General features: G+C 44.3%; 1 pseudogene; it reads right to left on the reverse strand.

Annotated features, from left to right (window-relative positions):
* Positions 1-345: 345 nt before the first annotated feature.
* On the reverse strand, positions 346-7,361 carry LOC114630985 (annotated as a pseudogene).
* Positions 7,362-13,182: the final 5,821 nt, after the last annotated feature.

Consider the following 13,182-nt stretch of genomic DNA (forward strand, 5'->3'; position numbering starts at 1 on the left):
AAACATGACTTGCTGAGAGTAGAGACACAGGATTTTGACACAGTCACTCTCCTGCAACCAACAGTCCCTGAAGCATCCACTTTATTTGAAGAAGGTCTGGGAATTTGAGAAGAGGAGAGTAAAGATGGGGAGAAGATAATGGAAAGAAGGAAAGAAGGAAGAAAAGGACAGAGAGAGAGAGAGAGAGAGAGAGAGAGAGAGAGAGAGAGAGAGAGAGAGGGGGAGGAGGAGGGGGAGGGGGAGGTGGGGGTGGGGGTGGAGGTGGAGGAGGCAGGGCGGGAGGGAGGAACCGATAGCCTAGTCTCAGTTAAAAAAGATGGAAGTACTTTGAGGCTGACACATCCACACTGTTATTTGAGAATTTATTGGATTTAATGAAAGTTTGCCCAGAATGAAAAGGAATAGCATACAAAGTGTTTTTCATACATGAAATCTCAAAGACTGAGGTTACAAACGCTCATATAAATGTTGGAACAAATAAAAATAAATAAATGGACTTTGTAACACTATCAACTTTAAACCCCAAACACCTTTCCTGACACAGGGTACTAAACCTCTGTGTGCTTGTCCTGAGACCCCTTTAGCTCCTGAATCCTCTGGGGCAGAGTCTTGGTCCAGAACTGCAGCCTTCTGGCCTTCAGGGCTCGGCCCACAGCAGGCTGGGTATCCTGCTGCAGATACTGCTCATCTTGGTCCAACACAGGCCAGTGGGGTAGACCCTTGCTGTTGGGATTCCTGTGGATATGCAGCCAGCAAAGAACAGTAAGGTTACAGTCATCCAAATCCCAATCTTATATTTTTGGTCAGGGCAGTGGAACAATTAGGACACTGGTTAAGGGGTCTGATGGGTCAGGTGTCCTGATATGTGCATACAAGTGTCACTCATGAGTTTCTACTTCATGTGCAAGAGACTATCTGACCTGTTTTATATTCCCTCTAAGAGGCAAGATCTAAGAAACAGTACCAGAGCATTATAGCCCAACAAGCTGAGTCACTGTGAGAGGACCAGAATTCAACACCTACAAAGTATCTGTATAAATGTGCTATTGTGCAGAAAAGACTATCATGCATGCTAGAAAGCCACCATCCAAAAGGGAGCCCTAGATAGGGACCCACACATGTAAGGTTCAGGGATGTGTTCTCACCCATATCTTGCAAAGTTGGCCCAGTACTTCATCATTCTCCTGCTCAGTAGCTTTTCCTTCTCAGTAAAGTTTGCTCGAGTCATGAGAAAGACAAAGTGTATGCCACCTCATGCAACTGCCAACTCATTCTTCAATGCATCATCCTAGCTGCTGTCTGACTCCAAACTACTGACTTTGTTTCCCTGCTTCTTCATTACCCAGAATCCAGTATGCATGCAAGATTTAGTTGACTTCCTGCCCCCATGTGACCTCAGCTCCTCCATCACTGGCTAGATTGGAAAGGTTGTATATTCCAAAGTGGGCATGGTTTTTGTGATATAATATGGCACATATTATACATTTAATTGTCTCCACTTCCAGATCCTAGGTTTCCTAAAATGGACTGAGAGCTCAGAAGTCCCCCAGGATATCATTTGGGACCTCATTTAATTTAAGAAAAGAAAGAAATACTTACATTTCATTTCCCAGAAGAAGTACCCAAAGACAAAAGGAACCTCGTCTCCATGGTCAGCCTTCACGTGGGGTGGTCTAATATCCTTGAGAGAGGTGATCTGATGTTGGAACTCATCGAGGTAGACAGGAATATGGGAACCTGGAGGTGGGACAAAGAATGACAACATAGTGATCCTTCACCTGAAATTTTTTCTGATACATATTTGGTGATTAAGTACCTTGATAAAAAGTTATAAGGAATCACAAAAGTTAAAAGGCAGAAGGAGCCCCCTCCTGGAGCATTAGGTATGGAAAAGCCCTGACTACTCAGTGCCCATGGCCTTTCCAGCTGAGTGGTTTTGTTAGGTCAATAGAGTATCAGGAACCCGTTTTCTCCTCTGTACCCAGATTTTACTCTCTTAAATTACACATGAGGAAACTTGGATACCACACCACTCCACAGTGCTCAACCATGACCAAAGTCTCCACTAAGCCTTGTCAATGATGTACTCACGCTGAAAATGTGCTACTTGGAGTGCAGGGATCACAAACACAAAGTCTTCCATCATCTCTGTGAACTGTGCTTGGAGGGTCTGGGCATCCTCAGTGTCCCCCATGTACTCTTCCATTAGCAGGTCATTACACTCAGGAGGTAGCATCTACACCAAGGAGATCAGGAACGTTGAAGTTGGCATATTGTAGGTTAGGTAGGCAGTAGCCCAAAGTATTGGGTGAAGGACCTGGGATGATATATAGATAAAAAGGTTCAATATCTGAGGTAACCTCATATCAAATCATACATATATACTGATTTTTATTAATAGGGATGCTGTCAGTGAAGATATAAAGGATCTGACTATTAGGACAGAATGAGAAATATCTCACCATTTGTGCTGTAGTATTCTTCAGAACAGCCTGCAGGTTCTCTCTCCTTATTTCCTTTATTATAGAGCCCATGACCTTGGAGGCAGAAGACAGTAGTAAGTGTGGGGTCTGATGAACTTGGATTAAAGATGTATTGAGTTTCGATCAATACATCTGCTTAGTATATATGAGTCTCCAGGCTTCCAGATGATTGGAATTGTGACTCACCATAGGAATTGTCCAGCCAAACTCATTGTTGTTGACACTAATGATGCTGGGCACATGGTGAAAATCCTCAGATGCCAAAAGCTCTTTGGGATGCCTGGGTAGGAACTCCCCATCCACCACAGCAGGGATCATCTGGATGACCTGAGTGGTGTTAGAGGTCAAAACTGAAGGTTAGTGAAATAAATATTCTGATGTTAACTGAGTCAGCCCACCTTTTTCTCATTTCTCACTAGTTTCAGGGTGATCTGCTCACATTGGAGGAGAATCTACACTTAGATTAGCCTATCTTGATATTCATTTTGCACACAGAACTGAAAGAACACAAAATCATAAAGATGGGGTATTTGGTTCAGAATCCCACATCATGTAAACAGGTTGTCCCTAGACACACAAATCTCCCTACCTTATTAATAGCCAGAATCTCTGCTTCACTCTTGCCTCTCAGACAGTGCACCAGGGTCTCTGAGTCCATGACTTCACATCCAGAGAGCTTGGCCACCGTCTGCAAAGGGAACAACATGGAGAAGTGTTCTCAATTTCAAGTCAATGACTTTGCATCTAATTCCCACACTGTAATGTGTGTTGTGTGGATTTTAATAAATTCGTATTGTTCCCATTGTCCTATTGCTCAAAGGTGACAGCAGGCAAGCAGGACCCTTTCTATCTACATACCTGTTCCTTTTGTTCAGGGTTGTTTTGTTTTCTCCTCCTATCTTTTTCTATTTAATAGATGACAGAAACTATAATCATTTATGGTTTGTATATTAAGGTTAGAGGAAAAAGTGTAAGCCTTTATTGCCCCACGTATTTGACAGAGTGGGTTTTTTTTTCTTTCTAGAACCTGGTCTGATCTGTGAACATTTAGGAATTCTCTTGTCTTTGCCTCCCACCTGACCAGAATAACATGAGAGTTACAGATGCATGTTACTCTCTCCAGCCCTTTGTGTGCTCTCAGGATTTGAGTTTATGTCCTTAGGCTTGCACTCCAAGCACTTTTCAGAACCAATGAACCAGTTCCCAAGCACATGAATACTTATTATTATTTTTTTTTTACCAGTGATAGAAGGTGTAAGGAGCAGTTTGCTTCTCCGATAACATACTTATCCAGTATGAAGTAAAGGTGAGTACATGGTAACCACCCTGTTTCTCAGAACTTATTTTAAAGTAGTGATTTTTCCATGGCCCTTGCTTTTGCCATGGACATAACACCAGAGTACCAGAATATACAGGCTGAGGCAGGAGGGCTGAAAACACTTACAGTAGAGACCATCTCAGAGGTGTCAGCAATAAGGTAAGGCAGCAGGGCCACGCCACTTTCGATGATGGCTCCATGGAAGAGCCCTTGGGACATGGGGAACACAACATGTGTAGACACACTTGTGCCACCTGCAGATTCACCAAAAATAGTGACAAGGTCAGGGTTGCCTCCAAAGTGGATGATACTCTGCCTGATCCAGTGTAGGGCAGCCACTTGGTCCAGGTATCCCCAGTTGCCTCTGGCATGCTGGTCTCCAGTGCTGAGAAGTGGAAGGCACATGGATCAAAAGACTATCTAGGTTCTGATCAACTACCATTACCCAGTCATGGCCTTACCTGAAAAAGCCCAGGACACCCAGACAATATTGGATAGTAACTACCACCAAGTCCTCAATGGCTGCCAATAGGGATCCATCATACATGGAAGCCATACCTGCAGCTAGTCCACCACCATGGATCCACACCATCTCCTGGAGAAGTCAAAAGAATCAGTAAGCTCCTAGCCTGTCCAAGATCACTGATCTGCTTGTTAGACTATCTAATGTTATGCCTCTGTGCAGCTACAGACATATGCAAAAATTCTCAGGATTTCAGGGCTTTGGCCACTACCAGGGACATTTAATAGCTGCTCAGTATTCTTCTATTTCCAATCCTGACTATATATTGTACTTTGAATTCCTGCCTCGATGTATAGAGTGATGTCATTGTTACTCAGGCTCTTCACAGTGGAATAAAGATGGGTCTCTCCATGGATACCTCTCCAGATTAGAAATGGAAAGGATCATCAACCCTCATTATCACAATAGATAACCCAAAAGTGTAAGTTTGGGTGACCTCAGTGTTGAGGTCTTGAGCCCCTAAGTTGTTTTGCAGAGAACAAGTTGTAGAATGAGTTCTGGTTTCGTGAAAGAGCTGAAGCCTTGGATGGCTTGGTGCTCCAGTACTCTGTGTCCCATACCTAGGTTTCAGCTCCACTGTGTGATTGAGATGTCATTTGACCCAAGTGAGGTAAGACTTTCATCATGGTCCACCCTGCAATGGAACTCAGGTTGCTTTTGTCCCTTCTAATCTTCTTGAAAAAAAATGCCCTCTCCCCAAGCTGACCATGGCTTGACACTCACAGGCAGGTTAGAGCCCTCATGGGCATGGGCTAGAATGTAGATGTTGAGATACAGACAGTCCTCAGACATAGAGATGGGGGAAGCTTCAGTTTCATCTCCTTCAGGCCCTCCACATTAAATACATCAAGATTTTGCAGACACCTGGTAAAAAGAGAAATCAAATATTCCACTAGATGTGTGATGCTCACAACAAAATGTGAGTCTGGATTTTTTTTTTTGGCCACAGTCAGCTGCTCCCTGTGAAAGCTTGGTGGAGCCAGATTTTTAGAAAGGCCTTCTGTAGATTAGGACCTCTGTGCCTTTATTTCTGAGACTAGGACAGCGAATCTAGTAAGTGTCTCCATGGAAATGATTGGTTGTCTGTAGTGATATTCATGAAATTGTATAAGAAAATCAAGCTAAGCATTAGCATCTGAATGTATGCAAGCATTCTCTAGTCTCTGTTCCTGAGCATGGCTGTGATGTGAGCAGCTCCCATAGTTTTGATTCACTGTGTTTACCCAAAGGATCCGTTTTAATCTGGAGCCTCTAATAGTAGCTTTCTCCCTTAAGATGCTTTCATCGGTAATTTATTACAGCAGAAAAATACAATCTAAGATAGTAATATTTGGGTGTTGGACTAGCACTGCCATTACAAGTACTCAGTGGACAATTGCTGCCGTGAAGGATAGTGAGTTAGTCCTTCATCCCATGCGCAGGCTCTAAGGAAAATTCTCTTGCCTGTAGTGTCTCCACAGGGAAATAATTACATATAATTGTTCCCTGCTCAATGGCACATGGCCCTATAGGTTGTCACAGTGACCATGAGGGTGGGGTTAGCGAGTATCGATCACTGTTGTTGCACTCCTCAGTGTTCTGAAGTATATTCTGAAGTCAGGAGCACTGATGCCTAATAGGTGACACTTACTCACGCCTGGGGATACTTCTCATTGTCACAGAGAACACTGAGCTTAATCAGAATCTGTGAACACTATACCTTTGTTCCCCTCCATAATACCTACATGTAACTTCCTGAGTGTCAAGCTCTGACCCAGGAGCCTGGCACAGTTATTCTACTCAGTGGTAGCACATCATCAGAAAAATGTGAGGGGGCACTCATCCACAAAGAGGGAGAGCTACCGTGTAGCTGAGATGGACAAAACACTTCAGCATGGCCCTGAGCTCAGAGCATAGTCTCCCCCATTGCCTGAAACCCTCTGGGTCCCAGAACTTACATGACTGGATGTGTAGTTCCATCTCTTATACCACTCCATGGCTCAGGGTCCTCAGGAGATGCAAAACACAGTGGTCTTACAGGAGGCTCGGCAAAGGGAATTCGCAGGAAGGTGTGGACCCCAGATTTCGTGTCCTTCAAGTGGATGAAGCTATCTATGACCTGGCCAGTATGTGTGTTTCTGATGGGGCTGGCCTCTAGTGAGTCCTGACCTGGTGGAGAGATGTCTCAGGGTTAGTTTTCTGTAATCTGCCCCAAGGAGACTATAAGATTACCATCCCATTTTTACTAGGGCACAGAGAAACGAAACCCAGTCCCCCCAACCCAGTTTTTGGGTTTAAGTATTGGAAGTTCCCTGTTTCTCAGGAACAGAAGCCTTTGCTGTTTCATTTTCCATGGGTTTCTCACCATTTCTCTGGTCAAAGAGGTCACACACTCGGAGCCATTTTGTCACTTGAATTTATGATTATTGTCATTCTTATCCAAATGTCAGCAGGAGTTACAGTCATAGCCATACTCAGAGGAGGGCAAAATACCTTCTTACTTTTCCCAATTTTCTACTGCTCTCACCAAAGCTCCTTACACTGAGCTGTCTCCTCAGTATGGAATGAACTTAGATGTCTCTGACCCTCTAGGTGCTAGTGGGTCCACAAAACTGCTTTCTGTCTGGGAGTTGGTAGGCACGTTTCTCATACTTTTATCTATTGTACCAGTCGTCAACCTATGGGTCACAACCATTGAAAAACACATATTTCTGATGCTCTTAGGAGCTGAGAAACCCCTCAAGAGCAACATTAAGTTAGGAAGTAGCAATAACAATAATCTTATGGTTGGGTGCTTCTGATACTATTCAATTCGTGGATTTTTCCTATGGTCATGACCTACAGTTTGAGAATGTCTGACCTATGGTTTCAATCAGTTCCCTTCCCACCCCATGTCTTCCCTCCCACAAGCTCAACTCTTATGCACAGAACTTGGCAGCTCTGACTCCAATCACTTCCCATTGTCAGTTTAGTGAGCCTCACCCTGAACATGGATAAGAAAAAGCAGCACTCCAAAAAGCACAGCACTCAGCCAGCTATGCAGTTGGTTCTGTGGCATGATCTGCCCTCAGGTCTGCTTCTATGCTGTTAGGATGATCACGTTTCACAAACAGGAAACAGAATCTGTGAACCTTGCCCAGGCAGGAATTTCAGCAAAAAGGATGTAGGCAGGTATCTTGTTATGGTCGGTCAGGGTTCTCATTGTAGGAGAAGTGATTAGTCACACGTGACAGGAGCCAATGACCAGGAGGCAGGAAAAGTCATCTCTCTTCTTTCTGTTCCCTCTCTGGCCTCCTAGAAAGGTGCAGCATGAATTCTGGAGCTTGTCTGGGATACCAGGAACACCTAGGCAGAAAGCTGTAACAGAAGTCAGAGAGCTTCTGTGAGAAGGTCACAGTCAAGATGTCACAGGAGAATCAGGCAAGTTCAGGAGGTCTGAGTGTGACCTCATCCTCAAGACTCCCTCCCCTGGCCTTTGAAGACTCAGTTTATTGAGCCTGCTTTTAGGGTCCTTGGTCCCTGCAATTATCTTAGGATCTGCATGGACCCCCCTCTCCCTGTTAGGTCACATCTGTTTCAACAAAACACACTGAAATTTTGGAGCTTTTAACGTCTATAGTCCTTATTCACTCCACAATAATGATGAGTCTCCTCCAGTGGCCAGCTCCTGCCAACATCAACTTCATAGCTATTCATATATTTAACAAATAATTTTAATTGTTTACATCTATTGTGCTCATGGATACACCTGTGTGCGGATGCTCCCGGGCTCTGGTTTACGTATGAAGGCAAGAGGAGAACTTGTGTTAAGCGCATCTTCTCCTTCCACTGGTAAATCTCCAGGTGAAACATAGATCATCAAAATTGGAGGAAAGTTCTCTTACCACACCCTGATTACTCTCACTTTTCATCACATGACCAGTATTTCATGGGGCCTTAATATCTCCAACATTATGGTCAATCTATGACAACTCTGAGTATCAAATATAAAAATTGAAGTTTCAGAATTGCAAAGATCCCAGAGAAGATATATCACAGAATGAAAGATCAGGAGCCCATTCCCAGTCCAGCCTGACGCTCTGTTGGAAGTTTGTGGAGATCATTGTCAGACAGCCTTTAGTGCCCATGAGAAGTGACCTTGGTTTCAAATTATGATTACAATCTTTATTATGCAAATAATAATTCAGAGCCTGCAGTATGGTACTACAGAACTTCTTCCTCGTGTCTCTCTGTCTGCTTCCCTGGCATACAGCATGGTTTTTCTGACTCCTCCAATTTCACCCCTCCAGTGTACTCTTGTCCTGTCTGTGGTCCTAGCCTCTCTTGGTAGCTGTTCTCTCTACACCAAGTTCCCTGACCAAAGAATTGCTGCACCCTGAGGGCTGAGAAGTTCCCAGTTTGTCTAATCTCGGGATGAAGTAACCAGATCCCAATGGGTGCTGGGCATCCCTGTGCTTCTTAATCCCAGACATTTCTGTAGCTCAGCTCCAGAAATCCCTGTGTGCTCTGCTACTCACTGCACCATCACTCAGAGGCCCCATGTTGATGATGGGCATGGCCACAGTGAAAATGTGTTAGGCAGAGATGCAAAAGACAGGAGAAAGTAGAGGCTCAATTCCACTAAAATAAACCTGGAATTCCTCCTTATGCAAATGAGGCATCCTAAGTGTGTTGGCCCCAGCCAATGACGTACACTCACAGTCAATGTTCTCTACTTACTCCCACAGTGGTTTAAGTAGCCTTTGTTCCCTCTGTTAAACTTGCTGTCTCATTGAAGTTGTCTTCACTGAGAGTGTGTTCTAGTCGCATTCACAGCTGCCTGAGGTCTTTTCTGCTCTTGGCTGTTCCTACCTGGCTTCCCCTCACAGGATCCATATTTGTTGATGGCAGCTAGCACACCGTGATGGACAGAAAGGTGGAGCCTAATAGCACCTGGCTACACTATGTGGGGCATGAAGACCACAAGTATGCACAGGAGGAGGAAGGTGAGCTATCCCACCCAGGATACATTGATACCCTCCCCCGTCCCCACACATACTCGTCTTGCCTCCTGTGACAAGGGCTTACAGTCTTTTTTCTTTCTTTCTCTTACTTTTGGTTTGCATCATATTGAGGGACTGGGCATGTTGATTAGGGCAACTGACACCTTCTGACTACAGACACTCCTTGGTATTGGTACAATCCCCCCAGCCCTCTTCCCAGACCCATCATCCCACTTGGATGTTGACCATAAACCTTTATATTTTTCTCCTTTTGAAAAAACCCAGTAATGCAATGACCAGTTAAAATCCCTTAGGGTAGTCAGCAGATTCTTAGAAATCTGCAGGTAGGCTTATGTGTAGGATTTTGGGGACTCCCCTGTGGAGCTACGTGCCCCACCAAAAACATTCACCTCTGGTCTTGGCATTTCCAAACCATTTCTATCATGGGAAATACATCATCACATTAAAAGGAGAACCCAATAAGAGGGCCAAGCATCCTTCTCAGGACTCATGGAATGAAACTTACTCAAAAGGAAGCCAATTCCTTTAGGGAAGGGGTCCGTGAGGCGGTCCCCTTGATGGTGGTAGGTGATCCTTATGAATCTGGTACAATGGACTTGGATCATTTATCTCACCCAACGCCCCCTTCTCCTCCATTTTCTGCCCATTATAGTTGCTGTCTACCAATGTGTGGTTCCCTTCAAGCTGGGGCCCCCCAAAGGTGCTTCACCATCCCTGTAAGATGGTTCTGATGATGAATGTCCTGAAGACCATCCCACACAGATCTTGAAGCATTAAAAAAGGCCATAGTGGAGATTCCCAAAACAATTGCTTCCTCAGTCATGGGATCATATTGTTGTCCCACCCAGTTCACCTTAATCCCTCCCTACAGCATTCCACTCCTCCTTCTGCCCCTCCTCCCACCTCTTAGCAGCTCATCCACCTCCGAGTCTTTGCTGTGAGTCCAGAGATCCAGGCAATCCTGGTTAATGTCCACATCACCCAGACTAAGCCTCCAAGTTAGTATCTTTATCAGGCTGGTGACCTAAAAGAGCTCAGGCAGGAAATCAAATGGTGACGAGGGCATGCATGCCCCTTGGACTAAATCCCCCCTCCAAAGTCAAATCTTTAAACATGCCCCAGGATTGGCGAGATGTCTGTCATTCCTCTTTAGGCATCCTGCATTTTCTATAAATGGATATCCCTCTTGGACCTACACTCATTGGTCCAATGGTATCCCTTGCCACAATGCCTGCACACCCCAGGAAGCCTAGGCATTCTTTCTTATTTTTTAAATTTATTAGTTATTTTATTTATTTACATTCTAAATGCTGCCCCTCTTCCCGCCCCCCTCACAGAGTTCTTTTCCCCATCTCCCTTCCCCTCTGAGAGAGTGCCTCCCACCCTTCCATTCAAGTCTCTACAGGATTAGGCTTATTCTCTCCCACTGACGCCAGACAAGGCAGCCCTCTGCTACATATGTGGCAGGGACCTCAGACCAGCCCGTGTATGCTCTTTGGTTGGTGACTCAGATTCTGGGAGCTGCCAGGGGTCCAGGGTAGTTGACACTTGGTCTTCCTTTGGGGTTGCCATCCCCTTCTATTGCTTCCATCTTTCCCCTAACTCTTTCATAGGAGTCCCCAACCTCCATCTAATGAGTGGCTATGGGTATCTGCCTCTGTCTCTGTCAGTTGCTGGGTAGAACCTTTCAGAGTACAGCCATGCTAGGCTGCTGTTTGCAAGCACAACATAGCATCAATAATAGTGTTAGGGATTTGTGCCTGCCCGTGGGATGGATTCTAGGGTGGGCCAGTCACTAGTCAGTTATCCCTTCAGTCTCTGCTTCATTTTTTCCCTGCATTTTATTAGACAGGAACAATTTTTGGTCAACAGTTTTATAGGTGAGTTAGTGTCCCCATCCCTCCACTGGGAGTACTGTCTGGCTACTCTAGGTGGTCTCTTCAGGTTCCATATCCACACTGTTGGGTATTTCAAGTGTTTGAATTTTTTGGAAGAGGATTACTTTCTTGCTCTTTCTAGGGTATAATTTCCCTCCTTGTCTTGGAGCTTTCCCACTATTGTCCTTTGTAATGCTGGGTTTGTGGAAAGATATTGTGTAAATTTGGATTTGTCATGGAACATCTTGGTTTCTCCATCTATGGTAATTGAGAGTTTTGCTGGATATAGTAGCCTGGGCTGGCATTTGTGTTCTCTTAGGGTCTGTATGATATCTGTCCAGGATGTTCTCGCTTTTATAGTATCTGTTGAGAAGTTTGGTGTAATTCTTATAGGTCTACCTTTATATGTTACTTGGCCTTTTTCCTTTACTGGATTTAATATTCTTTCTTTGTTTTGTGCATTTGGTATTTTGATTATTATGTGACAGGAGATATTTCTTTTCTGGTGTAGTCTATTTGGCATTCTGTTGGCTTCTTGTATGTTCATGGGCATCTCATTCTTTAGGTTACGAAGTTTTCTTCTATAATTTTGTTGAAGATATTTATTGGCCCTTTAAGTTGGGAATCTTCACTCTCATCTATACCTATTATCCTTAGGTTTCATCTTCTCATTGTGTCCTAGATTTCCTGGATGTTTTGTGTTAAGAACTTTTTACATTTTGTGTTTTCTTTGACAGTTGTGTCAATATTTTCTATGGTATCTTCTGCACCTGAGATTCTCTCTTCTATCTCTTGTATTCTGTTTGGTGATGCTTGCATCTATGACTCCTGATTTTTTTCCTAGGCTTTCTATCTCCAGGATAGTCTCCCTTTGTGATTTCTTTATTGTTTCTACTTCCATTTCTATGTCCTGGATGGTTTTGCTCAATTCCTTCACCTGTTTGGTTGTTTTCTCTTGTAGTTCTTTAAGGGATTTTTGTGTTTCCTCTTTAAGGGCTTCTATCTGTTTACTTGTGTTCTCAAATTCTTTGAGAGTGTTATTTACATCCTTCTTAAAATCCTCTATTATCATCATTAAAAGTGATTTTAAATCTGAATCTTGCTTTCCTGGTGATATGGCAAATTCAGGACTTTCTAGTGTGGGAGAACTAGGTTCTAATGATGCCAAGTAACCTGGGTTGCTGATGCTTATGTTCTTGTGCTTGCCTTTCACCATCTGGATCTCCTTAGTGCTACCTGCCCTGCCTCTGACTGGAGCCTGTTTTTCCTATTATCTTGGTTGTTTCAGAACTGTGTGGGGTGGGTGTTACTACTGGGGTTAGAGCTGGGGCTCAAGATCTACTCAGTGCTCGAGTACAGACAGGAAGGAACCAGTGCTCCAAGCCAGGAGTGAATTTCTGGGTCCCAGTGGGTCCTAGTTACTCCCTGTTTGGGGTGGGTGTTGCTGTCTCCTTACCTAAGATACTACCCAGGTTAGAGCTCCTAGGAGGCCCACTTCCTCTGGGATTTGTGAGATTGGCTGCAGAGCTGTCACCTGGGATCTGCTCAGTGCTCAGGCCCAGACTGGAAGGAACCAGTGCTCCGTGCCAGGAGTATGTGTGCACATTTATCCCTTTTTTGCATCTGGTTATTTTTATTAAGCAGAGCTGGCATTTTTGGGAGCGTGGGGGGAGGTGACTAATGAGTTCATCAGGGTATGGAGTATGAGCAAGAGGTTGTGACAAAAGCTATACAGGGAAGGCTATGGCAAGCAAGTGAGTTACTTGGAGTTAGCCTACCCTTTTGCATGGGTGTGTGCTGAGATGCATGGACCCCAGAGACTTCATCCCAGGATTGTTTCTCACTGCTGATAGGCCTTTCCTGCCACTAATATAGGGCCTAATGAATCCTGGGCATCAGCTCATCTTATTGGGCACATTTCCTTCAGATCAATACGAAGATGTACTTTCATATAATAATACTGTTTAGATGAAAGGATGATGTCATAATTCCTGACAGT

Source organism: Grammomys surdaster, unplaced genomic scaffold (genome assembly GCF_004785775.1).
Source record: "Grammomys surdaster isolate TR1022 unplaced genomic scaffold, NIH_TR_1.0 349, whole genome shotgun sequence".
Classification (NCBI taxonomy): domain Eukaryota; kingdom Metazoa; phylum Chordata; class Mammalia; order Rodentia; family Muridae; genus Grammomys; species Grammomys surdaster.